The sequence below is a fragment of the Arachis stenosperma genome, chromosome 9 (genome assembly GCF_014773155.1).
Source record: "Arachis stenosperma cultivar V10309 chromosome 9, arast.V10309.gnm1.PFL2, whole genome shotgun sequence".
Taxonomy (NCBI): Eukaryota; Viridiplantae; Streptophyta; class Magnoliopsida; order Fabales; family Fabaceae; genus Arachis; species Arachis stenosperma.
This window is the reverse complement of record NC_080385.1, coordinates 83,647,584-83,672,188: the sequence shown is the minus strand read 5'-3', so window position 1 is coordinate 83,672,188 and position 24,605 is coordinate 83,647,584. Positions and strand designations below refer to the sequence as shown.

Below are 24,605 nucleotides of genomic sequence, written 5' to 3'. Positions count from 1 at the left end.
TTTGAGAGAAGCTCTTCATGCTTCCTCTCCATGGTGATAGAGGGATATCCTTGAGCCTTAAACACAAAGGATTCTTTATTCACTTGAATGATCAATTCTCCTCTATCAACATCAATCACAACCTTTGTTGTGGCTAGGAAGGGTCTGCCAAGGATGATGGATTCATCCATGCATTTTCCAGTCTCTAGGACTATGAAATCAGCAGGGATGTAATGGTCTTCAATCTTTACCAAAACATCTTCTACAAGTCCATAAGCTTGTTTTCTTGAATTGTCTGCCATCTCTAGTGAGATTCTTGCAGCTTGTACCTCAAAGATTCCTAGCTTCTCCATTACAGAGAGAGGCATGAGGTTTATGCTTGACCCTAGGTCACACAGAGCCTTCTTAAAGGTCATGGTGCCTATGGTACAAGGTATTGAAAACTTCCCAGGGTCCTGTCTTTTTTGAGGTAATTTCTGCCTAGACAAGTCATACAGTTCTTTAGTGAGCAAAGGAGGTTCGTTCTCCCAAGTCTCATTACCAAATAACTTGTCATTTAGCTTCATGATTGCTCCAAGGTACTTGGCAACTTTCTCTTCAGTGACATACTCATCCTCTTCATAGGAAGAATACTCATCAGAGCTCATGAATGGCAGAAGTAAGTCCAATGGAATCTCTACGGTCTCAGTGTGAGCCTCAGATTCCCATGGTTCCTCATTAGGGAACTCATTGGAGGCCAGTGGACGTCCATTGAGGTCTTCCTCAGTGGCATTCATTGCCTCTTCCTCCTCTCCAAATTCGGCCATGTTGATGGCCTTGTACTCTCCTTTTGGATTTTCTTCTGTATTGCTTGGAAGAGTACTAGGAGGGAGTTCAGTAATTTTCTTGCTCAGTTGACCCACTTGTGCCTCCAAGTTTCTAATGGAGGACCTTGTTTCAGTCATGAAACTTTGAGTGGCTTTGATTAGATCAGAGACCATGGTTGCTAAGTCAGAGTGGCTCTGCTTAGAATTCTCTGTCTGTTGCTGAGAAGATGATGGAAAGGGCTTGCCATTGCTAAACTTGTTTCTTCCACCATTATTATTGTTGAAACCTTGTTGAGGTCTCTATTAATCCTTCCATGAGAAATTTGGATGATTTCTCCATGAAGAATTATAGGTGTTTCCATAGGGTTCTCCCATGTAATTCACCTCTTCAATTGAAGGGTTCTCAAGATCATAAACTTCTTCTTCAGATGAAGCATCCTTAGTACTGCTTGGTGCATTTTGCATTCCAGACAGACTTTGAGAGATCAAATTGACTTGTTGGGTCAATATTTTGTTCTGAGCCAGTATGGCATTCAGAGTATCAATCTCAAGAACTCCTTTCTTCTGATTTGTCCCATTGTTCACAGGATTCCTTTCAGAAGTGTACATGAATTGGTTATTTGCAACCATTTCAATGAGCTCTTGAGCTTCTGTAGGCATCTTCTTCAGATGAAGAGATCCTCCTGCAGAGCTATCCAAAGACATCTTGGACAGTTCAGACAGACTATCATAGAAAATACCTATGATGCTCCATTCAGAAAGCATGTCAGAAGGACACTTTCTGATCAATTGTTTGTATCTTTCCCAAGCTTCATAGAGGGATTCACCTTCCTTCTGTCTGAAGGTTTGGACTTCCACTCTAAGCTTACTCAATTTTTGAGGTGGAAAGAACTTTGCCAAGAAGGCATTGACTAGCTTTTCCCAAGAGTTCAGGCTTTCTTTAGGTTGTGAGTCCAACCATATCCTAGCTCTGTCTCTTACATCAAAAGGGAATAGCATAAGTCTGTAGACCTCAGGGTCAACCCCATTAGTCTTGACAGTGTCACAGATTTGCAAGAATTCAGCTAAAAACTGATGAGGATCTTCCAATGGAAGTCCATGGAACTTGCAATTCTGTTGCATTAGAGAAACTAATTGAGGCTTAAGCTCAAAGTTGTTTGCTCCAATGGCAGGGATAGAGATGCTTCTCCCATAGAAGTCGGGAGTAGGTGCAGTAAAGTCACCCAGCACCTTCCTTGCATTGTTGGCATTGTTGTTGTTTTCGGCTGCCATGGGTTCTTCTTCTTTGAAGATTTTTGTTAGGTCCTCTACAGAGAATTGTGCCTTAGCTTTTCTTAGCTTTCGCTTCAAGGTCCTTTCAGGTTCAGGATCAGCCTCAACAAGAATGCTTTTGTCTTTGCTCCTGCTCATATGAAAGAGAAGAGAACAAGAAAATGTGGAATCCTCTATGTCACAGTATAGATATTCCTTGAGGTGTCAGAGGAACAGAAAAATAGAAGGAAGAGGTAGAAGAATTCAAACTTAGTGAGATAGAGTTCAAATTGTGCATTGAGGAGGAGTGGTACTCCATAAATAGAAGGATGTGAGAAGAGGGGAAGAGATTTTTCGAAAATTAAGTCAAAGATTTTAAAAACATTTTTGAAAAATTGATTGATAATTTTCGAAAACTAAAAGTGGGAAAGAAATCAAGTGATTTTTGAAAAAGATTTTGAAATTAGAATTTAAAAAGATATGATTGAAAACTATTTTGAAAAAGATATGATTTAAAAGATATGATTGAAAAGATATGATTTGAAAAACAATTTAAAAAAGATTTGATTTTAAAAATTAATGACTTGGCTAACAAGAAAAGATATGATTCAAACATTAAACCTTTCTCAACAGAAAAGGGAACATACTTGAAATGTTGAATCAAATCATTAATTGTTAGCAAGTATCTTTGAAAAAGGAAAGAAATTGATTTGAAAAAGATTTGATTGAAAAGATATGATTTGAAAAAGATTTGATTTTGAAAAACTTTGAATACTTGAAAAAAAATTTGCATTAAAAACAAAATCTTCCCTCTTGTGCCATCCTGGCGTTAAACGCCCAGAATGGTGCACATTCTGGCGTTTAACGCCCAAAATGCTACCTTTTTGGGCGTTAAACGCCCAGCCAGGTATCCTGGCTGGCGTTTAAACACTAGTTTTTCCTTCTTCACTGGGCGTTTTGAACGCCCAGCTTTTTCTGTATAATTCCCCTGTTGCATGTACTGAATCTTCAGTTCCCTGTATTATTGACTTGAAAATAGAACCAAGATCAAATAAACAATGCATGCAAGACACCAAACTTAAAATAAGACACTAGACATAAACAAGAAACATAAAATATTTTTTTGGATTTTATGATTTTGAAAATTTTTTTGTGCTTTTTCGAAAATTATGTGGAAAAGAAAATAAAGGTATCAAAATTCTTAATGAGAATTCCAGGAATCATTGCAATGCTAGTCTAAGACTTCGGTCCAAGAATTAGACATGGCTTCACAGCCAGCCAAGCTTTAGCAGATCATTGCTCCAACAGCAAGTTTGATAGAAATCAACAAGCTCTTGTGATGATAAGTTGAAACCTCGGTCCAATAAGATTAGACATGGCTTCACAGCCAGCCAGATTTCAACAGATCATCATGAAACTCTAGAATTCATTCTTAAAGAAATTCTGAAAAAAATACCTAATCTAAGCAACAAGATGAACCGTCAGTTGTCCATACACAAAACAATCCCCGGCAACAGCGCCAAAAACTTGGTGCACGAAATTGTGATCACTACTTTTCACAACTCAAATAATCCCCGGTAATGAATCCAAAAACTTGGTGTTCAATACCATGGCATAAACACAACTTCGCACAACTAACCAGCAAGTGCACTGGGTCGTCCAAGTAATACCTTACGTGAGTAAAGGTCGAATCCCACGGAGATTGTTGGCTTGAGGCAAGCTATGGTTATCTTATTAATCTTAGTCAGGATACCAATAGAATTCTTTAGCCTCGATTGTAAAAAAATAAAAAAAAGGTGTAAAAGGAGTAATTGTTACGCAGTAATAGAGAATATGTTGGAGTTTTGGAGATGCTTTGTCTTCTGAATTCTTGTAACATAATGCTTCCTCACTTTCAAAAGTGCAAAGTTCCTTCCATGGCAAGCTGTATGTAGGTCGTCACCGTTGTCAATGGCTACTTCCCATCCTCTCAGTGAAAATGGTCCAAATGCTCTGTCACAGCACGGCTAATCATCTGTTGGTTCTCGATCATGTCGGAATAAGATCCATTGATCCTTTTGCGTCTATCACTAAGCCCAACAATGACGAGTTTGAAACTTGTCATAGCCATTCAATCCTTGAATCCTACTCGGAATACCACAGACAAGGTTTAGACTTTCCAGATTCTCATGAATGCCGCCATCAATTCTAGCTTATACCACAAAGATTCTGATTAAGAAATCTAAGAGATACTCATTCAATCTGATGTAGAACGGAGGTGGTTGTCAAGCACACGTTCATGGATTGAGGAAGGTGATGAGTGTCACGGATCATCACCTTCTTCATAGTGAAGCGCGAATGAACATCTTAGATAGGAACAAGCATGTTTGAATGGAAAACAGAAATAATTGCATTAATTCATCGAGACGCTGCAGAGCTCCTCACCCCCAACAATGGAGTTTAGAGACTCATTCCGTCAAAGAGTATGAAATTCAGATCTTAAAAATATCATGAGATACAAAATAAGTCCTGATGACAAGTCATCATATACCTATTTTTCTATGCTTTTTCATACAATAAATTGATGAATTGTGCTTAAATATTGAATGCTTTTGTGATTAAATGGTATATTTCCTTGATCTTTTAAATTTATAAATCATGTAGCAAATAAGAAGAAAAAGAAGCAAAGAAGCACAAAATAAGCTAAAAAGGAGAAAAAAAAGAGCTTTGGGGCACACTTTGAAGTTGGGGCACACATTGGAGCCTTAGGCCACGCTTTTAAAATCGTGGCCCATGACCAAATTAATGGAGAATAAGCAATCAGCACACACTGCTCTGCTCTTGCAAAGGGCAGGGCAAAATCATGATGAAACAAAGTGAGGTTGGAAGCAAATTTAAAATCTGGGCGTTCACAACATGACCATGCCTACTTCAAAGAGCTATAACTTGAGTTACAGACGTCCGATTGATGTGCTTCCAGTTGCGTTGGAAAGCTGACATTCAGAGCTTTCCAACGATATATAGCAATCCATATTTGGCGTACAATGGAGGCATGAGTGAAAGGCATCTTTAAGGGCAAAAAATAAGCGAAAATAAACCAAAGTGCTTCCACCAAGGTTCGAAACTGGAGCCTCACTCCAAAGCAAAGTAGCACTCATTATTCTGCTCTGCCCTCTTGGAGAGCAGGGCAATGTCGTGCTCTCTTCATGAAAAATAAAGGAAAATTGCTCCCCCAAATGCTTTCACAAGGGTTTGAACTTGGGAACTCTCCTTGGCGCACACAAGCATGAGCGCATGACACGGCCAGCAGCATGCACGCACGGACAGAAGGCACACCATGACACCACTGACCTGCTCTCCCCAAGGGCAGGGCAGCATCCTGATGTTTCAAAGCCTTGGCATGCAAATTGGATACCCACACAAAGCTTCACTGCTCTGCTCTCCACAAGAGCAGAGCAGCCTCCTTGGAGCAACATGGGCCCAAATTCAACCAAAATTTCATTTAAATTCAATTCCTCTCCAAATTGAATCAAGGCCAACCAAACCCATTTCTCCTCAAATCCAAAGCAAGCAAAGCCCACATCATCACTCAAAGGCACATGGATCAATTAAATTAGGATTTTTTATTTTTGTAATTTGTTTTAATTTCATTTTTATTTTTCATTTTGTAAAGCCTATATAAAGGCATCAATAGAAGCTGAATTAGAGAGTGCTAGCTCCACTAGGGAGTATTAGGATTGGAAAGCTCTCTCTCTTAGTTTTCATTTCTATTTTGAAATTTCGGATTGAGGTTGGAGGAATTCTGTTTCAATCTTTAATCTGAAATCCATCTTTGTTCATCTTCTGCATAATTTCTAAGAATTGAAAGTTGAATCTGCGTTCTCATTTACTGCTTCCATCTTTCTTTCTTCTTCAATCTGCTTTTTACATTGATCATGGAAGGGCTTGAGATCTAGACTTATTCTCTAGTCTCATTGATTCCCTGAGATCTTGAATTTCTTTTCTGAATTTCACAATTGAGTTAAATTTTGTTTCTGTCTTGATCAAGTGAGCAATTGAGCTCTTGGCTTTCCTTCTGTTTTTACTGTTTCATTGAAATTGTTAATTTCACTTTAAGACTTGAGAAATGATCTATGTCTCTTTGTTGCATCTCATTGCTCCCAATTTAATTTCCTGCACTTGTGTTCTTCTGCAATTTACATTTAAACTACTGTGACCTTAAATTTACTTTTCCTGCAATTTAATTTCCTTGCAATTGTTCTAAGCTTGGATCTACTGCTCTCATTTAATTTCCAGCACCCCAGCCCCCTTTACATTTGATGCAATTTACATTTCTTGTCATTTAAGATTTTGTCAATCTACTTTTCTTGCTCTTTAAGTTTCCTGCCACTTTACTTTCTGCAATTTAAATTCCCTGCAAATTTACATTCTGTTGCTCAACTTCACATAATTCATTCAATGTTAGCTTGACTAAACTAATCACCCACTAAAGTTGCTTGATCCATCAATCCCTGTGGGATCGACCTCACTCTAAGTGAGTTATTACTACTTGATGCGACCCGGTACACTTGCCGGTTAGATCTATGTGTTTGGAAAATTCGTTTTCCGCAAAAACACCATCAAGTTTTTGGCGCCGTTGCCGGGGATTGATTTAGATCAACAATGATTAAGTGGGTGAGAAGTCTAGATCAAGCATTTTTTTGTTTTTGTTCTCTATTTTAAACTGAAGCCAAGGTGTTTGTATTTTTGCCTCACTAAGAAATTCTGTCTCTATGACATGACTTTCAATTTTCAATGGTGTTGTGTTTTGCAAAATTCAAATGGAGTTCACCTCATCTTTTAGTCAAACAAACTTCATGGAATATTGCCCGCCATCACAATATGATTCAAGTCGGTATTCTAATTATGGTTGGGAATATCACCAGGAAGACACAAATTCTGAGCACTCCAATCCATGGAGATTTGCTTCAAAACCCCAAGATGAGCAAGAGAATTATGAGGGATACCAACCACCACCACAAAATGATTCATATCATTATCCTCATGGTGGATGGGAGTATCACCAAGAAACTGCAAATTCTGAGCAGTCAAATCACATGAAAAATTATCCACCCTCACTTCCCAGTTTCTCATTTGAAAGTTCTTCATCACTTGATTATGCCTCAATACAAAGTTTCCTCCAAAATCCATACAAGTCATCCCATCAATCACACAACTCATTCCACATCCCTCAACACAACTTCACCACAATACATCCATGTCACCAAAATTACTCTCAACCTTCATCTCTTGAACCAGCAGACGAGGATTACCTTCAATGGTCTAAAGAACCCTTAGAAAGCCGATGCCAAGCCATTGAAATACATAGAAAACTTGTGGAAAGATACACACAATCCCAATCCTGGAAAGAAATCATCTTCAAGAAGATGAATGGGCCCTTAGAGCAAACAAGAAGGAACCTAGAACCATCAAACAGAGAGGATGAAGACCAATTTGTGGGTGAGGAAGTGGAAAAGCAAGATGAGGAAGCCTCTGTGTCAAGTGAAATTTCAATAGAAAAGGAGGTTGTTGAGGTGTTTGAACCTGTAGCTTCATATTCACAGAAGCTAATTGACGTGATAGAGGAACCTAAAACTTCTCTCCCAAAGGAATTAATAGAAAATCATGAAGAAGAAATAGAAGAAGATACTCAAGAGAATTCACACTCAAGTGAAGTAGAGAAGTGCACAGAGGAAGAGCTCATTGAACCATCACTGCAAGGAACTCTTAATGAAGACAAAACTCCAACAATTACACAACCACCAAGACTTGGACTCAAGGAAGTGAAGGCAATTAACAAAAACACCGAAAAGAGGATTGTGACCAAGCTACAAAAGACAATATTCATGAAGAAGAGAAGGTCAACTACAAGCAATCTTCCCCCTGATCAAGCAAGCAAGCTCAATCAAGCCAATTTCAAAAGAAAGCTTGCTGAAAGGAGACCAAGACAGGGGATAACAGCTGAATCTTTCCCTCCTTTGAGGTCATTCCTCTTAACAAACTGGAAGAAGAGGAAGAAAGTGAAGAACAACATGTCAAGCTAATGACACTAAAAGAGCACTTGTTGGGAGGTAACCCAACCGTAGGTATAATTTCTCTTCTCTGCTTTGTTTTCTTTCTTTGCTTTGTTTAAATTCAATAAATTGGCATATGGTTACATTCTATGTTTGGTGTTGCCATACAACACATTGTTTTCAATCTTTTTGGATGATTGCATCAAATCAAAAAAATGAAAGTGACACACCAAGATTCTAAGTTTGGTGTGCCACCTATTTTTCTATGCAAATCATTCAGCAACACCACTTGTCTGCATAACCATAATGTTTTTGCAGTGTTAATTTTCTTTTGGTTTGATATTTTGTTATTCTGTTTACTTTAATTAATTCTTTATTTTTAATGCTTTCATTTTAGATTGCTTATTTACTGTGTTTGTTAATACATTACCAAGAGAGCTTTATTAATGACAGATTCTTAGCTTGGTGATTGTACTTAATAAATAACAGTTTCATTTGCTTGGTTTTAATTCAAATAAGTGGACATAGGATTGCATTCTAAGTTTGGTGTTGCTGTGCAACACAATTTGCTTCAAATCTTTACTGGATACTTGCATTGGTTCCAAGTGAAAGTGTCACACTAAGTTTGGTGTACCACTTATCTTTTATGCAATGTATTGTGCTCACCTTCTTAAGTTTGCAATCACAATGTCTCTGTCTCTTGTGCCTTGATTATTATCTTTAATTTTGCTTGCTTAGAACACATGTACTACTAACTTTTCATTGTGTAAGACACTCATGATCCATCTTAGCCCCATAGCCATTGTTCTAATTGTTGCTTGAGGATGAGCAAGCATTCTGAGTTTGGCAAGGGAAAGAGGAAGAATAGAGGAAAAAGGACAACAATAATGAAGATGAACTACAAGGTTGTAGAGTTTCTTTTCTTCTCATTTGTTTCCAGCACTTAAATTGCATGATTGTCTTCATCTTTTCTGTTTACATGTGTGTATGAATAAAGCATAGCTTGAATCTTGATTTGTAACATGTTGCTGTGGCATTATAACTACCAACTTGAATCCTGTGAGTTCAAAAGCAGTAAAGCATCATGATCATAAACAAACAAGGCATTAAAGAAGAATTTAGCATGTGCATACAAGTATTAGAAAGCTAGTATGATTGATTGTTGCTCAATTGCATTGGATTTTATTTAATTGAAGTTTTTCATTTAGTACATTTTGTGAAATCTTTTGAAATCATGAAAACCTTGAAGAAGCAAATACAATTAAAGCATGAAAAGAAAAAGGGAAAGAATGAGAAAGCTGAAGGCTCTGAGTACCAATGGCAATTTATTTGCTAAGTGCTTGTGGTGTTTATGTATCAAGCCAAATGCTTGAAAACAAAACACTTAGAAGTCAAGGCTAGGCTCAAGTGCAAAAGCACTCCCTCAAAGCTCAAGGCTCTGAGCATCAATGATTAGAGAGTCAAGAAAAGAAAAGAAAAATGAGCTTAATGAAGTCCTCTAATTAAATGCTTGTGGTGCTTATGTATCAAGTGGTAATACTTGAAAACAAAGCATTTAGAAGTCGTAGCTTTGTTATCAACTCATGGGGCAAAGCACCCAAAAGGAGAAGCTAAAAAAAAATCAAAAGCTTGTTTCAAGGAAGAATTATAAGAAAAAGATTTCATAAAATGAGCTAGATAGAAGCATCAATCATTTACATTTCTTTTGTGATTGAAGCATGCATAGAAAACTAGCTTACCATGAACATTGAGTTGCTATTCTTCTTACCTTGGATTGTCAATCTTTATTGCATGATTCTTTTCTTGCTTGGGGACAAGCAAGGTTTAAGTTTGGTGTCGTGATGACAAGTCATCATATACCTATTTTTCTATGCTTTTTCATACAATAAATTGATGAATTGTGCTTAAATATTGAATTCTTTTGTGATTAAATGGTATATTTCCTTGATCTTTTAAATTTATAAATCATGTAGGAAATAAGAAGAAAAAGAAGCAAAGAAGCACAAAATAAGCTAAAAAGGAGAAAAAAAGAGCTTTGGGGCACACTTTGAAGTTGGGGCACACTTTGGAGCCTTAGGCCACGCTTTTAAAAGCGTGGCCCATGACCAAATTAATGGAGAATAAGCAATCAGCACACACTGCTCTGCTCTTGCAAAGGGCAGGGCAGAATCATGATGAAACAAAGTGAGGTTGGAAGCAAATTTTCGCTAAGTTAAAATCTGGGCGTTCACAGCATGACCATGCCTACTTCAAAGAGCTATAACTTGAGCTACAGACGTTCGATTGATGTGCTTCCAGTTGCGTTTGAAAGCTGACATTCAGAGCTTTCCAACGATATATAGCAATCCATATTTGGCGTACAATTAAGGCATGAGTAAAAGGCATCTTTAAGGGCAAAAAATAAGCAAAAATAAACCAAAGTGCTTCCACCAAGGTTCGAAGCTGGAGCCTCACTCCAAAGCAAAGTAGCGCTCATTATTCTGCTCTGCCCTCTTGGAAAGTAGGGCAATGTCGTGCTCTCTTCATAAAAAATAAAGGAAAATTGCTCCCCCAAATGCTTTCACAAGGGTTTGAACCTGGGAACTCTCCTTGGCGCACACAAGCATGAGCGCATGACACGGCCAGCAGCATGCACGCACGGACAGAAGGCACACCATGACACCACTGCCCTGCTCTCCCCAAGGGCAGGGCAGTATCCTGATGTTTCCAAGCCTTGGCACGCAAATTGGATACCCACACAAAGCTTCACTGCTTTGCTCTCCACAAGAGCAGAGCAGCCTCTTGGGAGCAACATGGGCCAAAATTCAACCAAAATTTCATTTAAATTCAATTCCTCTCCAAATTGAATCAAGGCCAACCAAACCCATTTCTCCTCAAATCCAAAGCAAGCAAAGCCCACATCATCATTCAAAGGCACATGGATCAATTAAATTAGGATTTTTATTTTTGTAATTTGTTTTAATTTCATTTTCATTTTTCCTTTTGTAAAGCCTATATAAAGGCATCAATAGAAGCTGAATTAGAGAGTGCTAGCTCCACTAGGGAGTATTAGGATTTGAGAGCTCTCTCTCTTAGTTTTCATTTCTGTTTTGAAATTTTGGATTGAGGTTGGAGGAATTCTGTTTCAATCTTTAATCTGAAATCCATCTTTGTTCATCTTCTGCATAATTTCTAAGAATTGAAAGTTGAATCTGCGTTCTCATTTACTGCTTCCATCTTTCTTTCTTCTTCAATCTGCTTTTTACATTGATCAAGGAAGGGCTTGAGATCTAGACATGTTCTCTAGTCTCATTGATTCCCTGAGATCTTGAATTTCTTTTCGGAATTTCACAATTGAGTTGAATTTTGTTTTTGTCTTGATCAAGTGAGCAATTGAGCTCTTGGCTTTCCTTCTGTTTTTACTGTTTCATTGAAATTGTTAATTTCACTTTAAGACTTGAGAAATAATCTATGTCTCTTTGTTGCATCTCATTGCTCCCAATTTAATTTCCTGCACTTGTGTTCTTCTGCAATTTACATTTAAACTACTGTGACCTTAAATTTACTTTTCCTGCAATTTAATTTCCTTGCAATTTTTCTAAGCTTGGATCTACTGCTCTCATTTAATTTCCAGCACCCCAGCCCCCTTTACATTTGATGCAATTTACATTTCTTGTCATTTAAGATTTTGTCAATCTACTTTTCTTGCTCTTTAAGTTTCCTGCCACTTTACTTTCTGCAATTTAAATTCCCTGCAAATTTACATTCTGTTGCTCAACATCACACAATTCATTCAATGTTAGCTTGACTAAACTAATCACCCACTAAAGTTGCTTGATCCATCAATCCCTGTGGGATCGACCTCACTCTAAGTGAGTTATTACTACTTGATGCGACCCGGTACACTTGCCGGTTAGATCTATGTGTTTGGAAAATTCGTTTTCTGCAAAAACACCATCAAGTCCCTAAAAGTTGTTTAAATACTAAACTAGTAACCTAGGTTTACAGAAAATTAGTAAAATAAGATGGATAGTGCAGAAATCAACTTCTGGGGCCCACTTGGTGTGTGCTGGGGCTGAGACTTAAGCTTCTCATATGCCTGAGCTGTTTATAGAGTTGAACACCAGGTTGTAACCTGTTTCTGGCATTGAACTCCAACTTGCAACCTGTTTCTGGCACTGAATGCCAGACTGCAACATGGAACTGGCGTTGAACACCAGTTTATGTCGTCTATCTTCGCACAAAGTATGGACTATTATATATTGCTGGAAAGCCCTGGATGTCTACGTTGAACACCAAAAATATGATTTTTGCCTAAAAACTAATAAAAATCTACTAAAAACCAACTAAAACATACTAAAATTATATAAAATTACCCCCAAAAAGCATATAAAATATCCGCTCATCACACGCCCCTACACTAGAAGGGTCAACTTTGATCAAAGGTTGGACCAAGTCCTTATGGACATATGTGTTGAAGGAGCTCAATGGAAAAGAGACTCCAAAGGCAAGCCGGTTCAATTAAGAAGACTAGACCTCAAGCCTGTGGCTAGAGGATGGTTGGAGTTCATCCAACGCTCCATCATCCCCACTAGCAACCGATCTGAAGTTACTGTGGATCGGGCCATCATGATCCATAGCATCATGATTGGAGAGGAAGTAGAAGTTCATGAAGTCATCTCTCTTGAATTCTACAAAATAGCCGAAAAGTCCTCCACCATGGCAAGTCTAGCTTTTCCTCATCTTATTTGCCATCTATGTTACTCAGCTGGAGTTATTATAGAAGGAGACATCCCCATTGAGGAGGATAAACCCATTACTAAGAAGAGGATGGAGCAAACAAGAGAGCCCACTCATGGATCCCAAGAGATGCATGAGGAAGCTCATCACCAAGAAATCCCGGAAATGCCTCAAGGGATGCACTTTCCTCCCAACAACTATTGGGAACAACTCAACACTTCTCTAGAAGATTTGAGTTAGAATATGGATCAATTAAGGGCGGAAGATCAAAAGCACTCCATCATTCTCCATGAAATTAGAGAAGATCAAAGAGCAATGAGGGATGAGCAACAAAAGCAAGGAAGAGACATTGAAGAACTCAAGGACATCATTGGTTCTTCAAGAAGAAAGCGCCACCATCACTAAGGTGGACTCATTCCTTATTCTTATTTTTTCTGTTTTTCGGGTTTTATGCTATATGTGTGTTTATGTTTTGTGTCTCTACCTCATGATCATTAGTATTGAGTAACTATGTCTTAAGGCTATGAATAATTCCATGAATCCCTCACCTCTCTTAAATGAAAAATGTTTTTAATTCAAAAGAACAAGAAGTACATGAGTTTCGAATTTATACTTGAATTTAGTTTAATTATATTGATGTGGTAACAATAATTTTTGTTTTCTGAATGAATGCTTAAACAGTGCATATTTTTGATCTTGTTGTTTATGAATGTTAAAATTGTTGGCTTTTAAAAGAATGATGAACAAAGAGAAATGCTATTGATAATCTAAAAAATCATGAAATTGATTCTTGAAGCAAGAAAAAGTAGTGAATACCAAAAGCTTGCGAAAAAAAAGTGGCAGAAAAAAAATATAGAATAAAAAAGAAAAAGCAAGCAGAAAAAGCCAATAGCCCTTAAAACCAAAAGGCAAGGGTAAAAAGGATCCAAGGCTTTGAGCAACAATGGATAGGAGGGCCCAAGAAACTAAAATCCAGGCCTAAGCGGCTAAATCAAGCTGTCCCTAACTATGTGCTTGTGGCATGCAGGTCCAAGTGAAAAACTTGAGACTGAGTGGTTAAAGTCATGATCCAAAGCAAAAAGAGTGTGCTTAAGAACCATGGACACCTCTAACTGGGGACTTTAGCAAAGCTGAGTCACAATATGAAAAGGTTCACCTATTTATGTGTCTGTGGCATTTATGTATTCGGTGGTAATACTGGAAAACAAAGTGCTTAGGGCCACGGCCAAGACTCATAAAAGTAGCTGTGTTCAAGAATCAACATACTTAACTAGGAGAATCAATAACACTATCTGAAATTCTAAGTTTCTATAGATGCCAATCATTCTAAACTTCAAAGGATAAAGTGAGATGCCAAAACTGTTCAGAAGCAAAAAGCTACAAGTCCCGCTCATCTAATTAGAACTAATATTCATTGATATTCTGAGCTTTATAGTATACTATCTTCTTTTTATCCTAATTGATTTCAGTTGCTTGGGGACAAGCAACAATTTAAGTTTGGTGTTATGATGAGCAGATAATTTATATACTTTTTGACATTATTTTTAGGTAGTTTTTAGTAGGATCTAGTTACTTTTAGGGATGTTTTCATTAGTTTTTATGCTAAATTCACATTTCTGGACTTTAATATGAGTTTGTGTGTTTTTGTGATTTCAGGTATTTTCTGGCTGAATTTGAGAGACCTGAGCAAAACTCTGATAAAAAGGCTGACAAAGGACTGCTGATGCTGTTGGATTCTGACCTCCCTGTACTCAAAATGGATTTTCTGGAGCTACAGAACTCCATATGGCGCGCTCTTAACGGCGCTGAAAAGTAGACATCCAGAGCTTTCCAGCAATATATAATAGTCTATGCTTTATTCGAGATTAGACAATGTAAACTGGCGCTCAACCCCAGTTCCATGCTGCTTTCTGGAGTCAAACGCCAGAAACACGTCACGCTCCAGAGTTGAACGCCAAAAACACGTTACAACTTGGCGTTCAACGCCAGTTCCATGCTGCATTCTGGATTGTATTTTTGATCCTGTGATCACGTTTTGGGGGCTGGCCATTCGGCCATGCCTGGACCACCATTACTTATGTATTTTCAACGGTGGTGTTTCTACACACCATAGATTAAGGGTGTGGAGCTCTGCTGTACCTCGAGTTTCAATGCAATTACTACTATTTTCTATTCAATTCGACTTATTCTTATTCTAAGATATTCGTTGCACTTCAACATGATGAATGTGATGATCTGTGACACTCATCATCATTCTCACCTATGAACGCGTGACTGACAACCACTTCCGTTCTACCTTAGACCAGGCGCATATCTCTTGGATTCATTGACTAGAATCTTCGTGGTATAAGCTAGAATTGATGGCGGCTTTCATGAGAATCCGGAAAGTCTAAACCTTGTCTGTGGTATTCCATGTAAGATTTAGGGATTGAATGACTGTGACCAGCTTCAAACTCGCGATTGTTGGGCGTGATGACAAACGCAAAAGAATCAATGGATTCTATTCCGACATGATCGAGAACCAACAGATGATTAGCCGTGTTGTGACAGAGCATTTGGACCATTTTCACTGAGAGGATGGGATGTAGCCATTGACAACGGTGATGCTCTACATACAGCTTGCCATGGAAAGGAGTAAGAAGGATTGGATGAAGGTAGTAGGAAAGCAGAGATTTAGAAGGAGCACAGCATCTTCATACGCCTGTCTGAAATTCCCACCAATGATTTACATAAGTATTTCTATCTTTATTATCTGCCTAACTGAGATCTACAAGATGACCATAGCTTGCTTCATACCAACAGTCTCTGTGGGATCGACCCTTACTCACGTAAGGTTTATTACTTGGACGACCCAGTGCACTTGCTGGTTAGTTGTGCGAGGTTGTGAAGAAAGTGCTAAGTTATAAACGCGCATACCAAGTTGAATGCTATTGTTGATGATCACAATTTCGTGCCCCAGTGCTTTTAGATAAATTTTTGATGGAACACCAAACTTAGAATCCTTCATTCTTTCTTAATTTGTTTTGGTGTGAAACACTAAACTTAGCTCCTTGCAATACATACTAATTATTCAACCTTTTTATTGAAATAGCTACAAAAAGAAACTACCTCTGGTTGGGTTGCCTCCCAACAAGCGCTTCTTTATTGTCACTAGCTTGACATTTGGGCCCCTCATTAGGGTGGTTGATGAATGTAGTGTCTCAGCTTGTCCCCCCTCACTGTGAGCTTCCTTTTTGTGCCTTGATGCTCAATTTTTGCATGCTCAAGTGAGAGTATTTTGCTAACAGTGTAGTAGTTATTAGCTTATTGGCTTGTTCCCAACTGTTGGTAGATTAACTGTACTTTATCACCTTTCAAAATCCCTCAGTTGGAATCTTCTTGTTCTTCCACCCCTTTTGAGTCTTTTTCTTGTTTTTCTTTCTTCTTTTTGTTGATCCTTCTTCTTTGACAGTGGACTTTATTTTGAGATTTTCCTTCTCAGTGGTCAACACTTCAATTTCTTCTTGATTTCCCTCATCACTCTGCACATTTTCATTCTCCTTATGCCCTATTGTGTTGTTTGTTTCTTGCTTTGGAAGGTAATCAATGATTGTTTTGATGGTTTTTTTCTTCTATTGCAAGTCTTCTTTATCAGTCTCCACGCAGTTTCTCTTTTCATCAATGTGTTGTGTTTTTGGAAAGACATTCAAGATGATGCTTTAATCGTGCATTCTGAGGGTTAGCTCTCCTTGCTTCACATCTATAATGGCCCTTGCTGTGGCCAAGAATGGTCTTCCAAGTATAATAGAATCACCTTCATCCTCATCTGAGTCTAAGACCAAAAAGTCTGTAGGGAATATGAATTTGTCCACCTTAACTAGAAGGTTTTCAATCACACCCCTGTGACATATCACTGACTTGTCCACCAATTCTAGAGACATTTGTATTGGCTTCACTTCCTCTATGCATAGTTTTTTCACCAAAGAAGAGGGCATTAGATTGATACTTGCCCCTAAATCACACATTGCCTTGTTGATGATTATACTGCCAATGGTACAAGGTAGAAAGAAACTTCCAGGATCTTCAAGTTTGGGTGGAAGCCCTTTTTGAATTAGTGCCCTGCATTCTTCAGTGAACAATATAGTTTCTTTCTCTTGCCAACTTCTCTTTTTGTTGATGAGCTCTTTCAAGAACTTTGCATATAGGGGCATTTTCTCTAATGCCTCAGCCAGGGGGATGTTGATCTCCAATTTCTTGAAGACTTCAAGGAATTTAGGGAAGTGTTGGTCCTTCGTCTCCTTGTTGAACCTTTGGGGATATGGCAATGGAGGTGTGAAGTTCACTCCCTGCCTTTGTTCCTTGGTTAGTTCTTCCATTGCTTCCTTCCCTTTTCTTGAGATTTGTGGTTAGTCTTCCTTTTCTTGAGCCTGCTTGCCTGCTGTCACTTCTTTGCTGGCTTCCTCTTTCTCAGCTTGCTTATTGTCATTTTCCTTTGGCTTCTTGGTTGCTCCTTCATCTTTCACCAAGATCTTTCCACTCCTTAGCTATATAGCTTTGCACTCTTCTTTTGGATTAGGAATGATGTCGCTTGGTAATAAGCTTGATGGTCTCTCAATAGCAATTTGCTTGGAAAGCTGTCCAATCTGCCTTTCCATATTTTTCAGGGAAGCTTCTTGATTTTTTGTTGTAAGCTCTTGGTTTTTCATCATTTTCTCCATCAAGAGCTCCAAGTTGGTGATCCTCTGAGAGTCTTGTGAGATTGGTTGGTTGTAAGATGTTGAGGATTGATGGTAGTTGTTTTGGTTGGTGGCTTGGTTATTAGATGGATAATGGTTGGAGGTGGGGTAGTTGTTTTGGGGTTTTCTGTAGGAATTGTGGTTATTGTTTTGCTGGTTGTAGTTCTGGTTATTTCTTGAAGTGTTTTGATTTTAATTCCTTTGCCATGGTTGCTGATTCTGGTTGTGGCTATCTCCCTATCTAAGGTTTGGGTGGTTCTTCCAAGACGGGTTATAAGTGTCACCAAAAACTTCACTTGATCCAAAACTTTGGTTGTGCACATATTGAATTTGTTCTTGCTATTGATCCTCTTGATTGTCTTCATTCTGCCCCCATGTAATTGGTGGTTGGCTTGTGACATTCACTGATGCAACTTGTAAGCTATCAATCCTCTTAGCCATTTGTTCAAATTGTTGCTGAATTCGCTGCTGCATCACTTTGTGTTGAGCTAGGATCGTGTCCACTCCTTCCAACTCTAGCACTCCTTTCCTCTGTGATGGCTGGCGTTGTCTTTGGTGAGTAAAGAAATATTGGTTGTTTGCCACCATATCAGTGAGATTTTAGGCATCTTCTGCAGTCTTCATCAGTTGCAAAGAGCCTCCAACTGAGTGATCCAGTGCTTCTTGAGCCTTCAAAGTGAGTCGTTCATAGAAGTTTTAAAGCTTTTCCCATTCAGTGAACATGTCTGGTGGGTATTTCCTGAGCAAGGCCTTGTATCTCTCCCATGCCTCATATAAAGATTTAGCATCTAATTGTGTGAATGTTTGCACTTCAATCTTCAATCTAATAATCCTCTGAGGTGGATAAAATTTGGCAAGAAACTTGTTCACTAGATCCTCCCAAGTGTTAATGCTCTCTCTTGAAAATGTCTCCAACCATTGAGTAGCTGTGACTCTGAGGGAGAATGGAAATAGCAATAGCTTGTAGATATCAGGATGCACACCATTAGATTTGACAGTATCACAAATCCTCAGGAAAGTGGATAAGTGTTGGTTTGGATATTCAAGTGGTCCTCCTCCAAAAGAGCAGTTGTTTTGGACCAATGTGATGAGTTGTGGCTTCAATTCAAAGTTATTTGCATTGACATTTAGGGTAAGGATGCTACTCCCACAATGTCTAGGATTTGCAAATGTATAAGAAGCCAAAACTCTCCTCTGTGGTTGATTGTTGTTGTTGGTCACTCCTTCTTGATTAGCATTGGAAGTGTTTCCTTCCATCTCTTGGAATTCTTCCTCAAAAACTTTTTCACCAATGACTCCCTTCCCTCTAGCTTCTCTTCTTATTCTTCTCAAAGTTCTTTCATCAAGATCACCAGAGTTAGGAACCTCTCTTCATGCCTCTGTCATACAAACAAAACACAAGAAACACAGAACCAGAAAACCAGTGAAACTTCACTCTATTGCTGGAGTGAGGTTTGGTTAGCTTAAGCAAAAATTCAAACAGTTAGTGTGTTAGTCAATAACTAAAGAAACAGAAAAGAAAAAGTGCTTGATCTAGTCAGTAAGCATTGTCAATCTAATCAATCCCCGGCAACGGTGCCAAAAACTTGATGTGTGGAAAATGATCCAACACTAAACTCACCGGCAAGTGGACCGGGTCACATCAAGTAATAATAACTCACATGAGTGAGGTCGATCCCACAGGGATTGAAGGATTGAGCAATTTTAGTTAGGTGATTGATTTAGTCGAGCGAACAAGAGTTGATTTGAGTGATTTGTATCCAACAGAAACTAAATTGCATGAAATTTAAAGGGAGAGGGATAATTAACAAGAATGTAAAGTGCAGAAGAATTAAAAGAGCTGAATCTTAAAGTGCAAGTAATGTAAATTGCAAAAACATAGATTGCAAGAAACGTAGATAGTTGAAACTTAAAGTGCAAGAAATGTGAATGGCTTGAATCATAAAAGGATTTGGGAGTTGAGATTACAGAAATTAAACAAGAGAAAGTAAAATGGAATTAAACAGAGAAGTAAAGAGAAGTAAAATGCAACAGATCTAAACAGAAAAGAGGAATTACTTGAGAAACCAAACAGAAAGCAAAATGTAGCTTAATTGCAATAGCTAAAGGAAAAATTGAAGATCTCAGGGGTGGAGTAGACTAGAAAACGAGTCTAGATCTCAAGTCCTTCCTTGATCCAACAGGAGAATAATTGAAGAAAAGTAAAAGATAGATTGCAGAAGAAGTAGAAATGGAAACAGTAGAGAGAACTTAGATCCAAACCACAATTCCTTGAATTATGCAGAAAATTAAACAGAAAGAGATCTCAAGGTGAGATTGAAATAGAATTTCTTCCATTCTCTACCCAAGATTCAAAATAAAGATGAAGAGAGTTGAGGCAAGAACAAGAAGAAGAGAATTCAGTTCTCTCCTTAATTCCCAAACCTCCGAAGCTAAAAAATAAAATTGAAAATTCAAAAGTAAGCAAAAAAGGTTTTCTCTAACTCAAACTAACTACTATTTATACACTTCCTATTTTTGGATATTAGAATTTGGAGTGGGTTTTTTAATTTGGTGAAGAATTGAATTAAATTGGAATTTTGGTTGAATTTTTGGGCTATGGGTCATGATGACAAGTCATCATATACCCATTTTTCAAGCTAATTTCACTTGTTTTGTTAGCATTTATGCACTTTCTTGCATCCTAAGTAAGTGATTTGGAGTGAAAATGCATAACTTCTTTAAATCAAGCAACCACCATGAATTTAATGTTAATCATTGAGGTTTGAGCTCATTTTAATTGAATTTTAATTGATTTATAAGCCTCTTGAATTTAGTGATACTTTGAGTGGTTGTTTGGTTTATTTTAGGTGAAGAAAAGAAAAGAAAATGAAAAGCGTGGCCTAAGAAGCGTGATGCAAGAAAAGGAAAGCGTGGCCAAGGAGGAGAGAAGCGTGCCGCATTGAGGTGGGGGAAGCAACATTGCCCTCCTCAAGGGCAGAATGCCCTCTAGGAGGGCAACATTAGGTGACCAAACAAGAAAAGGCAACCTTGCCCTGCCCACTCCAAGGGCAGAGCACAAAATGGTGCCTTGGAGCCAAGAGAAGAGAACATTGCCCTGCTCTTGTGGAGGGCAGGATCGGGCTCCATGAGGAAGAAAATCAATGTAAAAATATCAACTATGCAAGTCACAAGGTTCGAACAAAGAACCATGAGGAAGCCAAGCTCTAAGACCCACTAGCGTGCCAAGAAATCAAAAGAAAAAGTAGCGTGTTTGCAAGCCACCAGGTTCGAACACGGGCCATGAAGAGTGGGAACCTTGCCCTGCCCTTGGCGCGGGCAGGGCAGCATTTGAAATGGTGCATGGACTTGGCGCACCAAGAAGCGAAACGCGCGCACCAAATTTCCCTTGGCAGCACCAACCGCGCGCACCAACATCCCCTGGCAGCACCAAACCGTTCCTGCCCTGCCCTTGGCGCGGGCAGGGCAGCGTTTGGCATTCCTGGCGCATCACGCTCGTCCCTGGCGCACCAAATTTCTTTCTGGCAGCACCAAGCGCGCGCACTCCTCATGTTTGGCGCATCAACTTTTCTGCCCTGCCCTTGGCGCGGGCAGGGCAGCCTCATGCGCACCATTGCCGCGCCAGACTCGACCAACGCGCGCACCAAATTTCTTCCTTGGCGCACCATGGCCGCACCAAGCTTCATTTTTCTGCCCTGCCCTCCACAAGGGCAGGGCAGCCTCCTGGGAGTGAATCTAATGGGCCGAAAAATCAAATTAAATTCCCATTTTAATTCATTTCTTCACCAAATCAAAAGCCCATCCAAATCCCAAAATCCAAGAATAGAAAGTGTATAAATAGTAGTTAGTTTGATGTAATTGAAGGACCTTTTGCCAATTTCACTTTGATCTTTACTTTTGAATTTTCACTTTGAGTTTTCCTTTGGAGATTTCTGAGAATTGGGGAGGGAATTGATCTCTCTTCTCCCTCATTCTTGCCTTAGCAGTTTTACTCTTTTGATTCTGAGTATTGGGTGTGTGAAATTGGGGAAATTCTGTCCCAATTCCCATTCAAGCTCTTTGCACTTGTTTTCTGCATAATTCAATTCAAATTCTGTTCATCTATTATTTCTTCTTTAATTTTCTGTCAATCGCTTTGTTTACTTGGATCTAGGAAGGCAAATAGAGATCTAGGCTCTGCTACCTAGTCTCTTGAGACCTGAGACCCAAATTTTACTTGGTTCCTCTTGGAACCTCTGCTGCATTTAATTTCTTTGCTGTTTAAATTCCCATTGCTCCTAATTCAAATTCTGCTATCTTAATTGTTGCACTTTACTTCCTCTTTGTTTAGATCTTGCAATCCCATTCCTCAGTTCCCTTTTATATTCAAGCCATTTATCTTTCTTGTCATTTAAGTTACTGTAATTTAAGTTTCTTGCACTTTAAGTTTCAGTCATTTACTTTCTTGCTCTTTAAGATTCTGCAAATTTACAATTCTGTTCTTCAATTTACTGCACATTTACTGTCATTTACTTTCTGTTAAACACAAATCACTCAACCAAAACTTGATTCGCTTGACTAAATCACCCACTAAACTAAAATTGCTCAATCCTTCAATCCCTGTGGGATCGACCTCACTCATGTAAGTTATTATTACTTGATGCGACCCGGTACACTTGCCGGTGAGTTTTGTGCTGGATCGTTCTCCACACATCAAGTTTTTGGCGCCGTTGCCGGGGATTGAAATAGATTGACAATGATTAAGTGAAGTGGAGGTCTAGATTAAGCACTTTTTCTTTTCTGTTATTCTAACTCTTACTAACACACTAACTGTTTGAATCTTTGCTTAAACTAACTAAACCTTCATTCTAGCTATAGATTGAAGTTTCATTGGCTTTCTGGGTTTGTGTGTTTATTGCTGTGTGTTTGTATGTCAGGTATAGGGAGATCCTCTCCTATCATCTCTGAAATTGATCCAAGAACTCTTCGGAGAATAAGAAGAGCTGAAAGAGGGAAGAACATTGTTGGAGAAGAAGAAGAATCTGAGGAGGAATTCCAAGATATGGAAGGAGATACCAGTCAACCAGGAGGAGGAGCCAACAATAACCAACAGAGAAGAGTCTTGGCCTCATACACATTTGCAAATGCTAGGCATTGTGGGAGTAGCATTCTTCCCCCCAATGTCAATGCAAACAACTTTGAACTCAAGCCACAACTCATCACTCTGGTGCAAAATAATTGTTCTTTTGGAGGAGGGCCTTTGGAGGATCCAAACCAACATTTGTCTACTTTCTTGAGAATTTTTGACACAGTGAAGACAAATGGTGTACCTCCTGATAGCTATAAGTTGCTTCTCTTCCCATTCTCTCTCAGGGATAAAGCAACTCAATGGCTAGAGACCTTTCCAAAAGAAAGCATCAACACTTGGGATGACTTGGTGAGCAAGTTCCTTGCCAAATTCTATCCACCTCAAAGAGTCCTAAGGTTGAAGACAGAGGTTCAAACATTCACTCAAATGGAGGCCGAGAGCTTATATGAAGCATGGGAAAGATATAAGGTTCTATTGAGGAAATGTCCACCAGAGATGTTCACTGAGTGGGATAAGTTGCAAAACTTCTATGAGGGACTCACTCTTAAAGCTCAAGAAGCTCTTGATCACTCTGCCGGAGGCTCTCTACAACTCATGAAAACCACAGAAGAAGCTCGAAACCTCATTGATATGGTGGCCAACAACCAATATTTCTTTGCTCATCAAAGACAACGCCAACCATCACAGAGAAGAGGAGTCATGGAGTTGGAAGGAGTTGATTCAATCTTAGCTCAAAACAAGATGATGCAGCAACAGATTCAACAACAATTTGAGCAAATGGCTAAGAGAATTGATGGCTTGCAAGTGGCAGCAGTGAGCACCACAAGCCAACCTCCAACCACTTGGGTGCAAAATGAAGAAACTCAAGAGGAGCAACAACAAGAGCAAGTTCAATACATGCACAACCAAAATCCTGGAACAAATGAAGTCTATGGAGATACCTACAATCCATCTTGGAAGAACCATCCCAACCTCAGATGGGGAGACAACCATAATCAAAACCAACAACCATGGCAAAGAAACACAAGCCAAAACAATTGGAAAAACACAAACCATAACCCCCAGCCAAACACTAACCAAAATACATACAGAAAACCACAAAACAACTACCCAAATTCTAACCAATACCCACCTAATAGCCAACCAACTAACCAAAACACTTATCATCATCCCTCAACACCCCAAAACCAACCCATCTCACAAGATTCACAGAGAATCACCAATCTAGAGCTACTCATGGAGAAACTAATGAAGAGTCAGGAATTGACAAACAAGAATCAAGAAGCTACCATGAAGAACCTAGAGAGGCAGATTGGGCAAATCTCTAAGAAGATCTCTGTTGAGAAGCCATCAAGTTCACTACCTAGTGACACCATTCCCAACCCAAAGGAAGAATGCAAGGTGGTGCAACTAAGAAGTGGAAGAGTGTTAACAGATGGTAGCCAAGGAGCAACAAAGAAGCTTATGGAGAATGACACTGAGCCAACAAAGAATGATGAAGCCATCAACAAAGACACAATAAGCAAGAGTGCTCCAGAAAAGCTCACAGAGGAAGACAGCGAGCCACAGAATTTGAAGAAAGGAAAAAAATCATGGAAGAACCAATTCCAAAACAGCATCAAGTGGAGAAGAGCTCAACACCACCACTACCTTATCCACAGAGATTTCACAAAGAAACAAAGGACCAGCACTTCCACAAGTTTCTTGAGACTTTCAAAAAGTTGGAGATTAACATACCTTTGGCAGAGGCTTTGGAGCAAATGCCCCTGTATGCTAAGTTTCTAAAGGAGCTCATTAACAAGAAGAGAGATTGGAATGAGAAGGAAACTGTAATGCTTAGTGAGGAATGTAGTGCACTCATTAAAAAGGGACTCCCTCCCAAGCTTGAAGACCCTGGAGGTTTCTTCTTACCATGCACTATTGGGAACCTATTCATTAACAAAGGGATGTGCGATCTAGGAGCAAGCATAAATCTAATTCCATATTCTCTAGTGAAAAAGCTTGGCATAGAGGAGGTAAAACCAACAGAGATGAC

The 24,605-nt window shown here is 38.9% G+C and overlaps 1 non-coding gene across 1 annotated transcript; it reads left to right on the top strand.

The window, feature by feature from the left end:
* Positions 1-1,544: 1,544 nt before the first annotated feature.
* On the top strand, positions 1,545-1,652 carry LOC130952692 (small nucleolar RNA R71). Its single transcript, XR_009074870.1, has one exon. It is a non-coding gene; the product is annotated as a small nucleolar RNA R71 (small nucleolar RNA).
* Positions 1,653-24,605: the final 22,953 nt, after the last annotated feature.